This window comes from Phyllobates terribilis, unplaced genomic scaffold, assembly GCF_046119375.1.
Source record: "Phyllobates terribilis strain yellow unplaced genomic scaffold, ASM4611937v1 Scaffold_12__6_contigs__length_324123572, whole genome shotgun sequence".
Lineage (NCBI taxonomy): Eukaryota > Metazoa > Chordata > Amphibia > Anura > Dendrobatidae > Phyllobates > Phyllobates terribilis.
Window position 1 is genome coordinate 170,939,457 of NW_027362772.1, and position 19,760 is coordinate 170,959,216.

Here is a 19,760-nt window from a genome sequence, read left to right on the forward strand (position 1 = left end):
AGCCAATTTTCTGGATTTTTGAAAATTTCACTTTTTTGTGAAAATATCCACTAAATGAGGGAATAATATGTGTGAGGGTACCACAGGAGAGTTCCAAATGTGTGTGGGTAGAATATATATCCCACGGGTGTAAAATTGAAAAAAGATGAAAAAAATTTTTTTTTCGACTTAGTCATTTTTCCGGCGTTGATCAGACTTTCAGATAGGGGAAATGTCAGTGAGCGTTCCGATTTCAGTTCCAGAGCGATTCGCCAATGAGTCCTTGGTATTTAGTCGTTTTCAACCAATTTTCTGGATTTTTGAAAATTTCACTTTTTTGTGAAAATATCCACTAAATGAGGGAATAATATGTGTGAGGGTACCCCAGGAGAGTTCCAAATGTGTGTGGGTAGAATATATATCTCACGCGTGTAAAATTGAAAAAAGTTGAAAATATTTTTTTTGGACTTAGTCATTTTTCCGGCGTTTATCAGACTTTCAGATAGGGCAAATGTCAGTGAGCGTCTTGATTTTAGTTCCAGAGCGATTCGCCCAATGTGTCCTAGATATTTAGTAGTTTTCAGCCAATATTTTTGATTTTTGAAAATTTCACTTTTTTGTGAAAATATCCACTAAATGAAGGAATAATATGTGTGAGGGTACCCCAGGAGAGTTCCAAATGTGTGTGGGTAGAATATATATCCCACGGGAGTAAAATTGAAAAAAGTTGAAGAAATTTTTTTTTTGGACTTAGTAATTTTTCCGGAGTTTATCAGACTTTCAGATAAGGGAAATGTCAGTGAGCGTTCCGATTTCAATTCCAGAGCGATTCGCCCAATGAGTCCTTGATATTCAGTCGTTTTCAGCCAATTTTCTGGATTTTTGAAAATTTCACTTTTTTGTGAAAATATCCACTAAATGAGGGAATAATATGTGTGAGGGTACCCCAGGAGAGTTCCAAATGTGTGTGGGTAGAATATATATCCCACGGGGGTAAAATTGAAAAAAGTTGAAAAATTTTTTTTTTTGGACTTAGTTATTTTTCCGGCGTTTATCAGACTTTCAGATAGGAGAAATGTCAGTGAGCATTCCAATTTCAGTTCCAGAGCGATTCGCCCAAAGAGACCTTGATATTTAGTCGTTTTCAGCGAATTTTCAGGATTTTTGAAAATTTCACTTTTTTGTGAAAATATCCACTAAATGAGGGAATAATATGTGTGTGGGTACCCCAGGAGAGTTCCAAATGTGTGTGGGTAGAATATATATCCCACGGGGTAAAATTGAAAAAAGTTGAAAACATTTTTTTTTTGGACTTAGTCATTTTTCCGGCGTTTATCAGACTTACAGATATTGGAAATGTCATTGAGCGTTCCGATTTCAGTTCCAGAACGATTCGCCCAATGAGTCCTTGATATTCAGTCGTTTTCAGCCAATATTTTGGATTTTTGAAAATTTCAATTTTTGTGAAAATATCCACTAAATGAGGGAATAATATGTGTGAGGGTACCCCAGGAGAGTTCCAAATGTGTGTGGGTAGAATATATATCCCACGGGGGTAAAATTGAAAAAAGTTGAAAACATTTTTTTTTTGGACTTAGTCATTTTTCCGGCGTTTATCAGACTTACAGATAGGGGAAATCTCATTGAGCGTTCCGATTTCAGTTCCAGAGCGATTCGCCCGATGAGTCCTTGATATTTAGTCGTTTTCAGCCAATATTTTGGATTTTTGAAAATTTCACTTTTTTGTGAAAATATCCACTAAATGAGGGAATAATATGTGTGAGGGTACCCCAGGAGAGTTCCAAATGTGTGTGGGTAGAATATATATCCCACGGGGGTAAAATTGAAAAAAGTTGAAAAAATTTTTTTTTTGGACTTAGTCATTTTTCCGGCGTTTATCAGACTTTCAGATAGGGAAAATGTCAGTGAGCGTTCCGATTTCAATTCCAGAGCGATTCGCCCAATGAGTCCTTGATATTTAGTCGTTTTCAGCCATTATTTTGGATTTTTGAAAATTTCACTTTTTTGTGAAAATATCCACTAAATGAGGGAATAATATGTGTGAGGGTACCCCAGGAGAGTTCCAAATGTGTGTGGGTAGAATATATATCCCACGGGGGTAAAATTGAAAAAAGTTGAAAAATTTTTTTTTTTGGACTTAGTTATTTTTCCGGCGTTTATCAGACTTTCAGATAGGAGAAATGTCAGTGAGCATTCCAGTTTCAGTTCCAGAGCGATTCGCCCAATGAGAACTTGATATTTAGTCGTTTTCAGCCAATTTTCTGGAGTTTTGAAAATTTCACTTTTTTGTGAAAATATCCACTAAATGAGGGAATAATATGTGTGAGGGTACCCCAGGAGAGTTCCAAATGTGTGTGGGTAGAATATATATTCCACGGGGGTAAAATTGAAAAAAGTTGAAAACATTTTTTTTTTGGACTTAGTCATTTTTCCGGAGTTTATCAGACTTTCAGATAAGGGAAATGTCAGTGAGTGTTCCAATTTCAGTTCCAGAGCGATTCGCCCAATGAGTCCTTGATATTCAGTCGTTTTCAGACAATATTTTGGATTTTTGAAAATTTCACTTTTTTGTGAAAATATCCACTAAATGAGGGAATAATATGTGTGAGGGTACCCCAGGAGAGTTCCAAATGTGTGTGGGTAGAATATATATCCCACGGGGGTAAAATTGAAAAAAGTTGAAAAATTTTTTTTTTTGGACTTAGTTATTTTTCCGGCGTTTATCAGACTTTCAGATAGGAGAAATGTCAGTGAGCATTCCAATTTCAGTCCTAGAGCGATTCGCCCAATGAGTCCTTGATATTTAGTCGTTTTTAGCCAATTTTCTGGATTTTTGAAAATTTCACTTTTTTGTGAAAATATCCACTAAATGAAGTAATAATATGTGTGAGGGTACCCCAGGAGAGTTCCAAATGTGTGTGAGTAGAATATATATCCCACGGGGGTAAAATTGAAAAAAGTTGAATAAAATTTTTTTTTGGACTTAGTCATTTTTCCGGCGTTGATCAGACTTTCAGATAGGGGAAATGTCAGTGAGCATTCCGATTTCAGTTCCAGAGCGATTCGCCCAATGAGTCCTTGATATTTAGTCGTTTTCAGTCAATATTTTGGATTTTTGAAAACTTCACTTTTTTGTGAAAATATCCTCTAAATGAGGGAATAATATGTGTGAGGGTACCCCAGGAGAGTTCCAAATGTGTGTGGGTAGAATAGATATCCCACGGGGGTAAAATTGAAAAAAGTTGAAAACATTTTTTTTTTGGACTTAGTCATTTTTCCGGCGTTTATCAGACTTACAGATAAGGGAAATGTCATTGAGCGTTCCGATTTCAGTTCCAGAGCGATTCGCCCAATGAGTCCTTGATATTTAGTCGTTTTCAGCCAATATTTTGGATTTTTGAAAATTTCACTTTTTTGTGAAAATATCCACTAAATGAGGGAATAATATGTGTGAGGGTACCCCAGGAGAGTTCCAAATGTGTGTGGGTAGAATATATATCCCACGGGGGTAAAATTGAAAAAAGTTGAAAACATTTTTTTTTTGGACTTAGTCATTTTTCCGGCGTTGATCACACTTTCAGATAAGGGAAATGTCAGTGAGCGTTCCGATTTCAGTTCCAGAGCGATTCGCCCAATGAGTCCTTGATATTCAGTCGTTTTCAGCCAATTTTCTGGATTTTTGAAAATTTCATTTTTTTGTGAAAATATCCACTAAATGAGGGAATAATATGTGTGTGGGTACCCCAGGAGAGTTCCAAATGTGTGTGGGTAGAATATATATCCCACGGGGTAAAATTGAAAAAAGTTGAAAACATTTTTTTTTGGACTTAGTCATTTTTCCGGCGTTTATCAGACTTACAGATATTGGAAATGTCATTGAGCGTTCCGATTTCAGTTCCAGAAGGATTCGCCCAATGAGTCCTTGATATTCAGTCGTTTTCAGACAATATTTTGGATTTTTGAAAATTTCACTTTTTTGTGAAAATATCCACTAAATGAGGGAATAATATGTGTGAGGGTACCCCAGGAGAGTTCCAAATGTGTGTGGGTAGAATATATATCCCACAGGTGTAAAATTGAAAAAAGATGAAAAAAAATTTTTTTTCGACTTAGTCATTTTTCCGGCGTTGATCAGACTTTCAGATAGGGGAAATGTCAGTGAGCGTTCCGATTTCAGTTCCAGAGCGATTCGCCCAATGAGTCCTTGATATTTAGTCGTTTTCAGTCAATATTTTGGATTTTTGAAAATTTCACTTTTTTGTGAAAATATCCTCTAAATGAGGGAATAATATGTGTGAGGGTACCCCAGGAGAGTTCCAAATGTGTGTGGGTAGAATATATATCCCACGGGGGTAAAATTGAAAAAAGTTGAAAAATTTTTTTTTTTGGACTTAGTCATTTTTCCGGCGTTTATCAGACTTTCAGATAGGAGAAATGTCAGTGAGCATTCCAATTTCAGTTCCAGAGCGATTCGCCCAATGAGACCTTGATATTTAGTCGTTTTCAGCCAATTTTCTGGATTTTTGAAAATTTCACTTTTTTGTGAAAATATCCACTAAATGAGGGAATAATATGTGTGAGGGTACCCCAGGAGAGTTCCAAATGTGTGTGGGTAGAATATATTTCCCACGGGTGTAAAATTGAAAAATGATGAAAAATTTTTTTTTTTCGACTTAGTCATTTTTCCGGCGTTGATCAGACTTTCAGATAGGGGAAATGTCAGTGAGCGTTGCGATTTCAGTTCCAGAGCGATTCGCCCAATGATTCCTTGATATTTAGTCGTTTTCAGCCAATATTTTGGATTTTTGAAAATGTCACTTTTTTGTGAAAATTAGAGATGAGCGTTGTTCTACTCGAACTGTTCGCCAATCTCAAATTCGAGCTGTTTTGGGCGGTGTTCGAGCCGTTCGGCGAACACGAACAATTTGAGAAAAATTCGGCTGTTCGAGGTTATGTTCGATAACTGTTCGTGCACCAAAATCTTAACTGGATTTTTTCTCAGTAATGATGAAAATTAGTGTTAATACGCAGTTTGAGTGTACAGCGGGGTGGGGGGAGGGGCAGGGGATGGATCTCTGCAGGAACAATGAAGATCTCCATTTTTTTTTCTCTTTCCCGCATTTGCAGTGGGGAGGTGCAATCTGTCAGCCTATCAGCAACGCACACACGGAGCGAAGTGCTTTTTTTCACACAAGCAAGGGCATGTGTCATTGGCAGTGTATGTCACATGTCCTTGCCCTATAAGACCAAGCCATTTTCCCCGTCGCCACCATTTTCTCACTGCTGCAGCTGCGTGTTAGACGGCACCGCTGTTGCTGTGTGCGCTATACCTTGTTAATTTCAAGCCAATTTTCGCACAAATATACAGATAGCTTGGGAGTAGGGAATAGTTGTGATTGCAGTCCTTTTAAGGACTAGGTTACAGCATTTCCTACGACTTTTATCAGGGAGGTCTGTGCTCTTAAATAGATAGGTTGTGGGAGTAAAGACTAATTGTAATTGGAGTCCTTTTCAGGACTAGGTTACATCAGCTCCTATCAGTTTTTGCCAGGCAGGTCTGTGCCAGTGCTGTGCAAGTTTTTTTCACAGCATTTGGCTGAATCTAGCAAAGCTAATCCTTTTTGGCCTATTGCAGAGTGTGTTAGTCAGTGGAGTAGCCTATCTGTGTTGCAAGATATACCACCTGTGTATAGAATACCAATTTTTTTACTGCACCTAGTGAAGTAAAATCTTTTGGGCATAGCATCATTCTATTAGTCCATCTATACTGACCTCCATCAGGTTGCAAATTAAAACTAATTTTTATCTGCATCTACAGTACCTCTGAAAAAATATTTGGGCTTCTACCTGTGTGTGGGACTTGTTGTATTAGTCCATCTATACTGACCTCCATCAGGTTGCAAACTGAATATATTTTTTTCCTGCATCTACCTCTGAAAAAATATTGGGCTTCTAGCTGTGTGTGGGTCTTGTTCTATTAATCCATCTATACTGACCTCCATCAGGTTGCAAACTGAATATATTTTTTTTCTGCATCTAGCTCTGAAAAAATATTTGGCCTTCTAGTAGTGTGTCGGACTTTCTCTATTAGTCCATCTATACTGACCTCCATCAGGTTGCAAACTGAATATAATTTTTTTCTGCATCTAGCTCTGAAAAAATATTTGGACTTCTAGTAGTGTGTCGGACTTTCTCTATTAGTCCATCTATACTGACCTCCATCAGGTTGCAAATTAAAACTAATTTTTATCTGCATCTACAGTACCTCTGAAAAAATATTTGGGCTTCTAGCTGTGTGTGGGACTTGTTGTATTAGTCCATCTATACTGACCTCCATCAGGTTGCAAACTGAATATATTTTTTTCTGCATCTACCTCTGAAAAAATATTGGGCTTCTAGCTGTGTGTGGGACTTATTGTATTAGTCCATCTATACTGACCTCCATCAGGTTGCAAACTGAATATATTTTTTTCTGCATCTACCTCTGAAAAAATATTGGGCTTCTAGCTGTGTGTGGGTCTTGTTCTATTAATCCATCTATACTGACCTCCATCAGGTTGCAAACTGAATATAATTTTTTTCTGCATCTAGCTCTGAAAAAATATTTGGCCTTCTAGTAGTGTGTCGGACTTTCTCTATTAGTCCATCTATACTGACCTCCATCAGGTTGCAAATTAAAACTAATTTTTATCTGCATCTACAGTACCTCTGAAAAAATATTTGGGCTTCTAGCAGTGTGTGGGACTTGTTGTATTAGTCCATCTATACTGACCTCCATCAGGTTGCAAACTGAATATATTTTTTTCTGCATCTACCTCTGAAAAAATATTGGTCTTCTAGCTGTGTGTGGGACTTGTTGTATTAGTCCATCTATACTGACCTCCATCAGGTTGCAAACTGAATATATTTTTTTCTGCATCTACCTCTGAAAAAATATTGGGCTTCTAGCTGTGTGTGGGTCTTGTTCTATTAATCCGTCTATACTGACCTCCATCAGGTTGCAAACTGAATATAATTTTTTTCTGCATCTAGCTCTGAAAAAATATTTGGCCTTCTAGTAGTGTGTCGGACTTTCTCTATTAGTCCATCTATACTGACCTCCATCAGGTTGCAAACTGAATATATTTTTTTCTGCATCTACCTCTGAAAAAATATTTGGCCTTCTAGTAGTGTGTCGGACTTTCTCTATTAGTCCATCTATACTGACCTCCATCAGGTTGCAAATTAAAGCTAATTTTTATCTGCATCTACAGTACCTCTGAAAAAATATTTGGGCTTCTAGCTGTGTGTGGGACTTGTTGTATTAGTCCATCTATACTGACCTCCATCAGGTTGCAAACTGAATATATTTTTTTCCTGCATCTACCTCGGAAAAAATATTGGGCTTCTAGCTGTGTGTGGGTCTTGTTCTATTAATCCATCTATACTGACCTCCATCAGGTTGCAAATTCAAAATAATTTTTTTCTGCATCTAAACCAGCCAATAGTTTTGGCCTAATACCACAGTTTGGCCACTCAGCTCTGCTCGGTTACCATCCATTGTTTTTTTGTGCAAACAACTCCAGAGTTGTGAATTAGTTAACCACCAAAATGAGTGGAAAAAGGCCTGCTGCAGGTGGAAAGGGGAATAGGCGTGTTGGGAAGGGGAAAAAAGGTTGTGTCCGTGGGGTAGGTGTTAAAGCAACAGTAACATCTGCAGAAGAAAGACCATCTTCCAGCCAAACTAAAATGTCTACTTCTTTTAGCGGACAATGTGATAAGATCCCTTTCTTACGGCCACGCCAATCGCTACAAATTCCAGATGAGGCACAAAAACAGCAGGTGCTTCAACGGATATCAAGTGCTCCTTTAAGTGGGCTCTCCTCCACATCAACTTCAACATCACAAATACTCCAGTCCTCAAAGGTGTCACCCAAATCGCACTTGCTTCCTCACAGCTCCCAAATCTCCAGCTGCCCGTCTGAGTATGAGGTAGAACAGATGGTTGAGTCTGCAGAGCTGTTTACTCATACTATAGCCTGGGAATCAGAGGTCGACTCCAGCGCTTCTGTGAATCCAGACGAGGAAATGATCTGCACTGATGCCCAGAATCTTTATGAGTCGGATCCAGGACCAGACGCAGAAGGTTCTGACCATAAGGTAGACCCTCATTCCCAAACTGTAACTCCTGTTGGTGGAGACAATGAGGAAGACGATGATAAGACTCAAATACCTGATTGGAGCGACAACTTTAGTTTTTTGTCAGGGCAGGAACAGGTTGGCTCTGAGGACGATGGGTGTGATAACGCACAGGGTGATGATGATGAGGTCGGAGATCCCACTTACTGTCAACCCACAGTCAGCCAAGAGATGAGGTCAGCAGAGGAGGTGGAGGAAGATGCTAGTGACGACGAGGTCAGGTTGCGCCTTCCTGGACAGAGACGTAGTACTGGAAGCACGTCAACAACTGCATCCTCAAACACAACTCTGCCTCTCACCACAAGTCGTGGTGGCTCTTCAGGTCGCATGGGTGCTAAGCCTTGCATAGCCTGGGCATTTTTTCAGATCGATAAAGATGACCCAACTCGTGTTATCTGTAACATTTGTCAGCAAAAGCTAAGTAGAGGCCAAAAAATACATAGTTTGAGTACTTCATGCATGAACCGGCACATGGACATGAAGCATAAGTTGCAGTGGGAAGCTCAGTGTGCTACAATGCGGCCTAGCCGGCCGGGCCAACCACCGTCTGCCATATCTTGTGCATCCGCGGCCTCTTCATCCTCTGTGACTGGGGGGACAGCAGTCACACCTGTTTGGGGGCGCAGACCTGCCACCTCTTTACCCGCAACAGCCAGCGTGATTGGCAGGTCATCATTTTCTTTGGAGGTGGTAACACCAGCTGGTGTTGAGCGCTGTCCGACATCGATAGCACCACCTTTGGATCAAGGCAACCTAACATGTCCGCCTGCATCTTCCTCACAGACCGGCAGTTTGTCGGGGACACCCTTATCAACCCCGTCTAAGCACAATAGCCAGCCCTCGGTCCCTCAGATGTGGACAAGTAAAAGACCATTTCCTCGTAGCCATGAGAAAGCTGAGAGGTTGAATTTCACCATCTGCAAGCTCTTGGCTACAGAAATGCTGCCTTTCCGCCTGGTGGACACAGAGGATTTTCAAGACCTTATGTCCGTCGCAGTGCCCCAGTACCAGATGCCCAGTCGGCACTACTTCTCAAAGAAAGGTGTGCCTGCGCTCCACCAGCATGTCGCACATAACATCACCGCTTCTTTGAGAAACTCTGTTTGTGACAGGGTGCATTTCACCACAGACACTTGGACGAGTAGGCATGGACAGGGGCGTTACATGTCGCTGACTGGGCACTGGGTAACTATGGTGACAGCAGGACAAGGGGCTGCTGTCCAAGTCTTGCCGTCCCCACGAGTTGTGCGTCAATCCTCTTTATGTCAAAGTTCCTCCACTGCTTCTGCCTCCTCAACCTCCTCTCGGTCTTCCACCTGCACCCAAAGCCTGTCTGGTCATGCCACAAGCTTTCTAACTGCGCAGAAGGGATCCTGCACACCTCCTTACTATGCTGGCAGTAGGGCTCAACATCATCAGGCGGTTTTTACATTGAAATGTCTGGGAAATGTGAGTCACACAGCTGAGGAGTTGTGGTCAGCTCTGGAGAACCAATTTCATGAATGGTTGTCTCCACTGGACCTGAAACCAGGGAAGGCCGTGTGCGACAATGCTGCAAACCTGGGTGCGGCCCTTCGCCGGGGCAATGTCACACACGTGCCTTGTATGGCTCACGTGTTGAACCTGGTTGTCCAGCAATTTTTAGCCCACTATCCCAGACTAGATGGCCTTCTGCAGAGGGCACGGTCGCTGTGTGCTCACTTCCGCCATTCGCATCCCGCAGCTCAGCGACTTACATCTCTACAGAAGTCGTTGGGCCTGCCACTTCACCGGCTAAAATGCGATGTGCCTACCCGGTGGAATTCAACTCTGCACATGTTGCAGCGACTGTGGCAGCACCGACAAGCCCTGGTGCAATACGTTCTGACGTATAGCCTGGGCCAACGAGATTCAGAGGTGGGGCAAATGACGCTGGAGGAGTGGTCTCAGATCAGGGACCTATGCACCCTTCTGCACAGTTTTGAAATGGCGACAAAGATGTTTAGTGCTGACGATGCCATTATCAGCATGACTATTCCGGTGATTTACATGCTGGAGCACATGTTAAACAGAATTCGGAGTCAGGTGGTGGCACAAGAGGAGGTGGAGGAAGTAGAGGAGGAGGAGTTGTATGCGGAAGGGCTAACATCTGCAATGTTCAGACGGTCGGCAGCACCAAGGCGGCAGGCATGTGAGGGTGGGGGAGATGGTTTTACCAGGGCGCATGGTAGCAGCCAAACTAGTGAGGAAGGTGCAGGAGCACAGGAAGAAGTGGAGGACGAACTGATGGAAGACTCATCAGATGAGGGAGACCTTGATCACATTTCTGTTGTGCGAGGTTGGGGGGAGAGGACAGAGGAAGGAAGCATGATTGTTACCTCACCACCAACACAACAGGGACTTGGTGCTCCTGGATGCGCAACACACATGAGTGCCTTCTTGCTGCACTACCTGCAACATGACCCTCGAATTGTGAGAATTAGAAATAATCCTGACTACTGAGTTGCCACACTGTTAGATCCCCGGTACAAAAGTAAATTTGCAGAAATTATTCCTGCCATAGAAAGGGATGCACGCATGCAGGAGTATCAGCAGAGACTGTTGCAGAATCTTACATGTGCTTTTCCACAAAATACCAGTGGTGCACGCAGTGAATCTCACAGTTCCAACTTGCCAACCGTGGGACCGTCAAGTGTTCAGCACTCAAACCGTAACAGAACCACAGTATCTGCTGGTAACATCAATTTTGCGGAATCATTTCACCACTTTTTTAGCCCATCCTTTGCAAGGCCACAGGAGACAAGAAGTCTGACACATAGTCAACGCCTAGAGACGATGGTACAGGAGTATCTCCAAGTAAACATTGAAGCCACGACTGTGTCACTGGACCCTTGCTCTTTTTGGGCTTCCAATCTGGATAAATGGCCGGAGCTAGCCACTTACGCCTTGGAGATCTTGTCATGCCCCGCAGCCAGCGTTCTGTCTGAACGTGTGTTCAGCGCTGCTGGTGGTGTGCTGACAGATAAGCGCACGCGGCTCTCCACTGATAATGTAGACAGACTCACGTTCATAAAGATGAACAAATCATGGATCCGAAACGACTTTTCTACCCCTGTGTCATCCTGGGGAGAGTAAAAGCTTGATGATTGGTTAAAATCACCCTACCAACCGTTTTAAGCTTTCAAATTACTAATCATGTTTATCTGTATCTTGACTGGAAAATAATTTGGGCTTTGTAGCAGTGTGCAGCACTGATCCTATTAGGCCATCTATACTAAAGCTTCACCAGATTTAAAATTAAAAATAATTTTTAGCTGCATCTAGCCCGGAAAATAATTTTGGGGCTCCGAGATGCGCAAGGCACATAAGTGCCTTCTTGCTGCACTACCTGCAGCATGACCCTCATATTGTCAGAATTCAAAGTAATCATGACTACTGGGTTGCCACACTCTTAGATCCCCCAAACTTTTCGATCAACCTTTTCATTTTAATAAAGACCAAAAAAATGGTCATTTTTGAAATTATAAGCATTAGCAGGTTGTTAGAAACTGAAATCAAACAGTTTTCAACTCAAAACTTTATTCTAGGTGATGTTACATTTTCACATAGGACCCCTTGTTCGAAAGGAGCTTCTGAACTCTCTCGTCCATTGAATTTGTCAGGTTTTGGATGGTTTCTGCTTCAATTGTTTTGCATGAGGACAGAATACCCTCCCAGAGCTGTTGCTTAGATGTGAACTGCCTCCCGCCATCATAGACACTCCTTTTAATGATGCTCCAAAGGTTCTGAATGGGGTAGAGGTCAGGGGAGCATGGGGGTCACACCATAAGTTTGTCCCCTTTTATGCCCATATCAGCCAGAGATGCAGATGTTTTATGTGCAGCATGAGATGGTGCATTATCATGCAGAAAAATGATCTTGCTGTGAAATACACGGTTCTTCTTCTTGAACCATGGCAGGAAGTGCTGTTTGAGAAAATCCACATACATTATGGAGTTCATCTTTAGCGCCTTCAGGGATCCTAAAGGGGCCGACAATCTCTCTCCCCATGATACCAGCCCAAAACATTACTCCACCTCCTCCTTGTTGGCGCTGTAGCCGTGTTTGCGTGGGGTGTCCATCAACCAGCCATCCTCCACTCCATCCATCTGGACCATCGAGCGCTGCACGGCACTCATCCGTGAACAAAACAGTTTTGAAATCAGTCTTCATGTAATGTTTGGCCCACTGGAGCCGTTTCTGCTTGTGTGAAGTGGATAGAGGAGGTCGACAGGATGGCGCATGCACAGCTGCAAACCTCTGAAGGACCCTGCATCTTGTTGTTCGGGGGACGTTGGAGGCACAAGCAGCTTCAAAAACTTGTCTGCTGCTATGACAAGGCTTTTTTGCCGCTGCTCTTTCAACCTGACGTAATTGCCTGTAGGAAAGAGTCCTCAATTTGCCCTTATCAGCACGCACACGTGTGTACTGTGAATCAGCTACATACTTCTTGATTGCCAAGACACTTCATCCTGATCATCGCACAATGTTGATTGTAGTCATGCCTTGACCTAAACACTCCACAATTTGTTGCTTCTCAGCATCCGACACATCCTTTTTCTTTCCCATTTTGGCAGAAAATGTAGGCTGCTTAATAATGTGAGAGAGCCTTCTTAAGTAGTCTTGCCTTTCATTGGACACACCTGCCAAACTAATTAGCACAGGTGTCTGCAATTGCTTACAGTGATATAAAGAGCCCTGACACACATCACCATCAATGAGTTTAACTGACAAACAAACAAATTCTTCCCTTATCACTCCTAAACACTTTTTGCATAATAATTTGGAACGCAGTGTACATGTGCTTTTCCACAAACACCAGTGGTTCACGTAGTGAATCTTACAGTTCTAACTTGCCAACTGTGGTCTGTATGGAGTTGTTCAATAAAGGGCCCAAAATTAAGATAACATAGATGGGAGAGGTCTCTATGAATAGGAATTCCTAAGTATTTGATACCCTGTGAGGGCCAGGCAAAGGGAAAGTTGGACTGGATGGAATCCTATATGGATTTGGGGAGGGAGACATCGAGGGCCTCAGACTTCGCTGCATTGATTTTAAAATTTTACCATGTAACAAAGTGATCTATTTCAGCCATAACAGCATGGATGGATATATGTGATTGAGTGATATATACTAGGACATCATCAGCAAATAGAGAGCACTTGTACTCGGTGCCTCCCACCTCAATCCACCTAATATTGGGGTTATGGCGAATTGATGAGAGCAGGTGCTCCGTCACTAGGATGTATAAGAGAGGGGACAGAGGACATCACTGCCTTGTCCCATTGGTGATTGTGAAAAGTGATGAAAATGTTCTGACGCACCCCCTGGGCCTTGGGACACCCGGAGCCGGACCCTTTTTGGTGGATGCTGGTGGTTGTAGTCTTCGTGGCGGCGACCCGGTTCCGTGGCTCAGGGCGGTCAAACCAGTGGCGGAACTACTTATGTGGTTTTGATGTTTAAATGTCCGACTACGCCACCCGTGGATTGCGGTCAGAGTGAACCGCCGCTACAGGGCAGACCGCTGAGGCTGGTGTTGTGGGTGCAGCAGAGCGTAGCATAACTCCCCACGGGAAGAGTATAGCCTCAGGGCAGTGTATGCGGAGGATGGGGGTGATGGTGCAGGGCAGCAGCAGTAACGACACGGAGTCAGTGATGCAGTTCAGGGCCTTTACTCACAGTTCTTATTATCCAGACCACGTCTGCAGGTAACGGCTGCCCACGTCGTACTGTGCTCACCAGGTGAGGGGCTCAGACAACTCCCAGATAACTTTGGAGCACTTCACAGGACCCCCTTTGTGTGTCCTTTGTCTGGCCTTTCTTACCAACACTTCTGTCCGGCTGCCTCGGGCCTCCTCTTGGTAAACTTGGCGCCAGTTTCCCTGACCCTATGTGGTGCCTTCCTAGCGGGTGTAGCGAGGGGCTGCGCCACATAAAATGTCAGAGCCTCCGGTTTCTAGCTGAGGGTCGTTTCCTGCCTCCACTAGTTCGGGGACCGGTCTCCCCCTTTGGCCTGACCCCTCCACGCAGGTGGATTCGGGCATGCGGTGGCGACTCGCCCGTCCGCACCCCTGGGATCCCTTCATTCCTCGTTCCTGGAGCCTTCTCCGCTCCTCTTCCTTCCTTCTCCCTCTTCCAGGCCTGGGCCTCTGTTACTAGGCCCGCCTCCGGAGCAGAGCTCATGCAGAGCCCCTGCTCCCTGCCACTTCTGCTCAGACTTCTCTGCACTGAACTAAGATGGTGCCCACTTTTTATACTCCCTTCTCAATGCACCCAGGAACTGCTTTCTCCCTGCTCCTGCACTACAGGGTTCCCCTTCCTCAGTGTTCCCTCCCCCCACTCCAGCCAGGGACAGGGACTGTCGTGCCCATCTCAGGGGCATATTGGTCGCCCTGCCCCACGGCAATGTGGTGTAATGCATGCAGGTGTCGGGTCCTGATCCACACTCCATCCTTACCTGAGAGTGAGATATCACACCTCTGGGTGAGGTGCAATACGTCTGTAGCAACCGAGCCCTCAGGGTGCTACAGTTCCATTTATCTTCAGCCTAGGTGACGTATTGCGATACAGGGCCGTGATTTTGGCTATAAAAGGGTCCCCTAGACCCCTACCCCAAGCTTTTTAAGAGAATCATATATGGCGTGCCAGGAGACTCTATGGAATGCTTTCTCAGCATCCAACGAGAGTATCTAATTACAAATTTTTAACTGCATCTAGCCCAGGAAATACTTTGTGCCTAATAGCAGTGTCTGCTAGTCAGCGGATTATCCCGGCTGTTAAGCAAGCTGCACCACCTGTAGTTTAGACACTTAATTTTTTCAAAGGAAATGCTTCGGGACCATGGGATACTTAGTGAAGAGCATCAGGAGGCACCCCAAGGCATAGGGGCTGGGACTGGCAGTAGGATGCCTTGCGGTGGACAGCCGAGCTCGATCCTTATAAAAGCTTTTTAACTGCAGCAGCTTTAGTGGACGCTACTGGAGCTGGAATTACCGCGGCTGCTGGCATGAGACTTGCCCTCCAATAGATCCTTGTAAATGGATTTAAAGTGTATTCATTCAAATTAGAGAGACAATTTAAATTAAAAAGCTTAGAGCTGCCTCCACCACAGGGGGGCTCGCTCGACCCACCAGCGGACAGGCAACAGTATTGGGAGAGGGGGGCTGGCCGTCAGGGTTCACCGCGGCTCTGGCACAAACCCGGCGACACGGAGGTGGCACGGGCAGGAGCGGACTGGCCGTGTCGGCTTCTCACTTTTTGGATTTTAGAAGGGCATGACATGCCTATATCTGTGTCTTCCCCTCCTTTTACTCCTCCACCTCTTTTATTTTCGCATGACTAAATGTGCTTGTCACTTTTCCATGTGTTAGTTATGTCTTCTGAGCAGTTTGTCAGCTTTTGGACACCTTTGAAGGTGTTTTCTATGTGTTTCTATGTGTTTTTGTTTGCCTGCCATTGGTTTTAACGGTGTTCGAAGGTGTTCGACGAACAGTTCGACGAACAGTTCGGCGAACACACGGGTGTTCGACGAACCGAACCGAACTCGAACACTACGGGGGTGGCTCAACACTAGTGAAAATATCCTGTAAATGAGGGAATAATATGTGTGAGGGTACCCCAGGAGAGTTCCAAATGTGTGTGGGTAGAATATATATCCCACGGGGGTAAAATTGAAAATAGTTAAAAAAAAATTTTCCGGCATTTATCAGACTTTCAGATAGGGGAAATGTCATTGAGCATTCCAATTTCAGTTCCAGAGCGATTCGCCCAATGTGTCCTTGATATTTAGTCGTTTTCAGTCAATATTTTGGATTTTTGAAAATTTCACTTTTTTGTGAAAATATCCACTAAATGAGGGAATAATATGTGTGAGGGTACCCCAGGAGAGTTCCATATGTGTGTGGGTAGAATATATATCCCACGGAGGTAAAATTGAAAAAAGTTAAAAAAAATTTTTTTTTGGACTTAGTCATTTTTCCGGCGTTTATCAGACTTTCAGATAGGGCAAATGTCAGTGAGCGTTTCGATTTTAGTTCCAGAGCGATTCGCCAAATGAGTCCTTGATATTTAGTAGTTTTCAGCCAATATTTTGGATTTTTGAAAATTTCACTTTTTTGTGAAAATATCCACTAAATGAGGGAATAATATGTGTGAAGGTACCCCAGGAGAGTTCCAAATGTGTGTGGGTAGAATATATATCCCAGGGGGGTAAAATTGAAAAAAGTTGAAAAAATTTTTTTTTTGGACTTAGTCATTTTTCCGGTGTTTATCAAACTTTCAGATAAGGGAAATGTCAGTGAGCATTCCAATTTCAGTTCCAGAGCGATTCGCCCAATGAGTCCTTGATATTCTGTCGTTTTCAGCCAATATTTTGGAATTTTGAAAATTTCACTTTTTTGTGAAAATATCCACTAAATGAGGGAATAATATGTGTGAGGGTACCCCAGGAGAGTTCCAAATGCGTGTGGGTAGAATATATATCCCACGGGGGTAAAATTGAAAAAAGTTGAAAAAAATTATTTTTTTGGACTTAGTCATTTTTCCAGCGTTTATCAGACTTTCAGAAAGTGCAAATGTCAGTGAGCGTTTCGATTTTAGTTCCAGAGCGATTCGCCCAATGATTCTTTGATATTTAGTCGTTTTCAGCCAATTTCCTGGACTTTTGAAAATTTCACTTTTTTTGTGAAAATGTCCACTAAATAAAGGAATAATTTGTGTGAGGGTACCCCAGGAGAGTTCCAAATGTGTGTGGGTAGAATATATATCCCACGGGGGTAAAATTGAAAAAATTTTTCCGGCGTTTATCTGACTTTCAGATAGGGGAAATGTCAGTGAGCGTTCCGATTTCAGTTCCAGAGCGATTCGCCCATTGGGTCCTTGATATTTAGTCATTTTCAGCCAATTTTCTGGATTTTTCAAAATTTCACTTTTTTGTGAAAATATCCACTAAATGAGGGAATAATATGTGTGAGGGTACCCCAGGAGAGTTCCAAATGTGTGTGGGTAGAATATATATCCCACAGGGGTAAAATTGAAACAAGTTGAAAAAAATATTTTTTTGGACTTAGTCATTTTTCCGGCGTTTATCAGACTTTCAGATAGGGGAAATGTCAGTGAGCATTCCGATTTCAGTTCCAGAGCGATTTGCCCAATAAGTTCTTGATATTTAGTCGTTTTCAGCCAATTTTCTGGATTTTTGAAAATTTCACTTTTTTGTGAAAATATCCACTAAATAAAGGAATTATTTGTGTGAGGGTACCCCAGGAGAGTTCCAAATGTGTGTGGGTAGAATATATATCCCACAGGGGTAAAATTGAAAAAAGTTGAAAACATTTTTTTTTTGGACTTAGTCATTTTTCTGGCGTTAATCAGACTTTCAGATAGGGGAAATGTCAGTGAGCTTTCCGATTTCAGTTCCAGAGCGATTCGCCCAATGAGTCCTAGATATTCAGTCGTTTTCAGCCAATATTTTGGATTTTTGAAAATTTTAGTTTTTTGTGAAAATATCCACTAAATGAGGGAATAATATGTGTGAGGGTACCCCAGGAGACTTCCAAATGCGTGTGGGTAGAATATATATCCCACGGGGGTAAAATTGAAAAAAGTTGAAAAAATTTCTTTTTTGGACTTAGTCATTTTTCCGGCGTTTATCAGACTTTCAGATAGGGGAAATGTCAGTGAGCGTTCCGATTTCAGTTCCAGAGTAATTCGCCCAATGAGTCCTTGACAATCTGTCGTTTTCAGCCAATATTTTGGAATTTTGAAAATTTCACTTTTTTGTGAAAATATCCACCAAATGAGGGAATAATATGTGTGAGGGTACCCCAGGAGAGTTCCAAATGTGTGTGGATAGAATGAATATCCCACAGGGGTAAAATTGAAAAAAGTTGAAAACATTTTTTTTTTGGACTTAGTCATTTTTCCGGCGTTGATCAGACTTTCAGATAGGGGAAATGTCAGTGAGCGTTCCGATTTCAGTTCCAGAGCCATTCTCCCAATGGGTCCTTGATATTTAGTCATTTTCAGCCAATTTTCTGGATTTTTGAAAATTTCACTTTTTTGTGAAAATATCCACTAAATGAGGGAATAATATGTGTGAGGGTACCCCAGGAGAGTTCCAAATGTGTGTGGGTAGAATATATATCCCACGGGGGTAAAATTGAAAAAAGTTGAAAAATTATTTATTTTTTACTTAGTCATTTTTCCGGCGTTTATCAGACTTTCAGAAAGGGCAAATGTCAGTGAGCGTTTCGATTTTAGTTCCAGAGCGATTCACCCAATAAGTCCTTGATATTTAGTCGTTTTCAGCCAATTTTCTGGATTTTTGAAAATTTCACTTTTTTGTGAAAATATCCACTAAATGAAGGAATAATTTGTGTGAGGGTACCCCAGGAGAGTTCCAAATGTGTGTGGGTAGAATATATATCCCACGGGGGTAAAATTGAAAAAAGTTGAAAAAAATTTTTTTTGGACTTAGTCATTTTTCCGGCGTTTATCAGACTTTCAGAAAGGGCAAATGTCATTGAGAGTTTCGATTTTAGTTCCAGAGCGATTCGCCCAATGAGTCGTTGATATTCTGTCGTTTTCAGCCAATATTTTGGATTTTTGAAAATTTCACTTTTTTGTGAAAACATCCACTAAATGAGGGAATAATATGTGTGAGGGTACCCCAGGAGAGTTCCAAATGTGTGTGGGTAGAATATATATCCCATGGGGGTAAAATTGAAAAAAGTTGAAAAAATTTTTTTTTTGGACTTAGTCATTTTTCCGGCGTTGATCAGACTTTCAGACAGGGGAAATGTCAGTGAGCGTTCCGATTTCAGTTCCAGAGCGATTCGCCCAATGAGTCCTTGATATTTAGTGATTTTCAGCCAATTTTCTGGATTTTTGAAAATTTCACTTTTTTGTGAAAATATCCACTAAATAAAGGAATAATTTGTGTGAGGGGTCCCCAGGAGAGTTCCAAATGTGTGTGGGGAGAATATATATCCCACAGGGGTAAAATTGAAAAAAGTTGAAAACATTTTTTTTTTGGACTTAGTCATTTTTCCGGCGTTAATCAGACTTTCAGATAGGGGAAATGTCAGTGAGCGTTCCGATTTCAGTTCCAGAGAGATTCGCCCAATGAGTCCTTGATATTTAGTCATTTTCTGCCAATTTTCTGGATTTTTGAAAATTTCACTTTTTTGTGAAAATATCCACTAAATGAGGGAATAATATGTGTGAGGGTACCCCAGGAGAGTTCCAAATGTGTGTGGGTAGAATACATATCCCACGGGGGTAAAATTGAAAAAAATTGAAAACATTTTTTTTTTGGACTTAGTCATTTTTCCGGCGTTTATCAGACTTTCAGATAGGGGAAATGTCAGTGAGCATTCCGATTTCAGTTCCAGAGCGACTCGCCCAATAAGTCCTTGATATTTAGTCGTTTTCAGCCAATTTTCTGGATTTTTGAAAATTTCACTTTTTTGTGAAAATATCCACTAAATAAAGGAATAATTTGTGTGAGGGTACCCCAGGAGAGTTCCAAATGTGTGTGGGTAGAATATATATCCCACGGGGG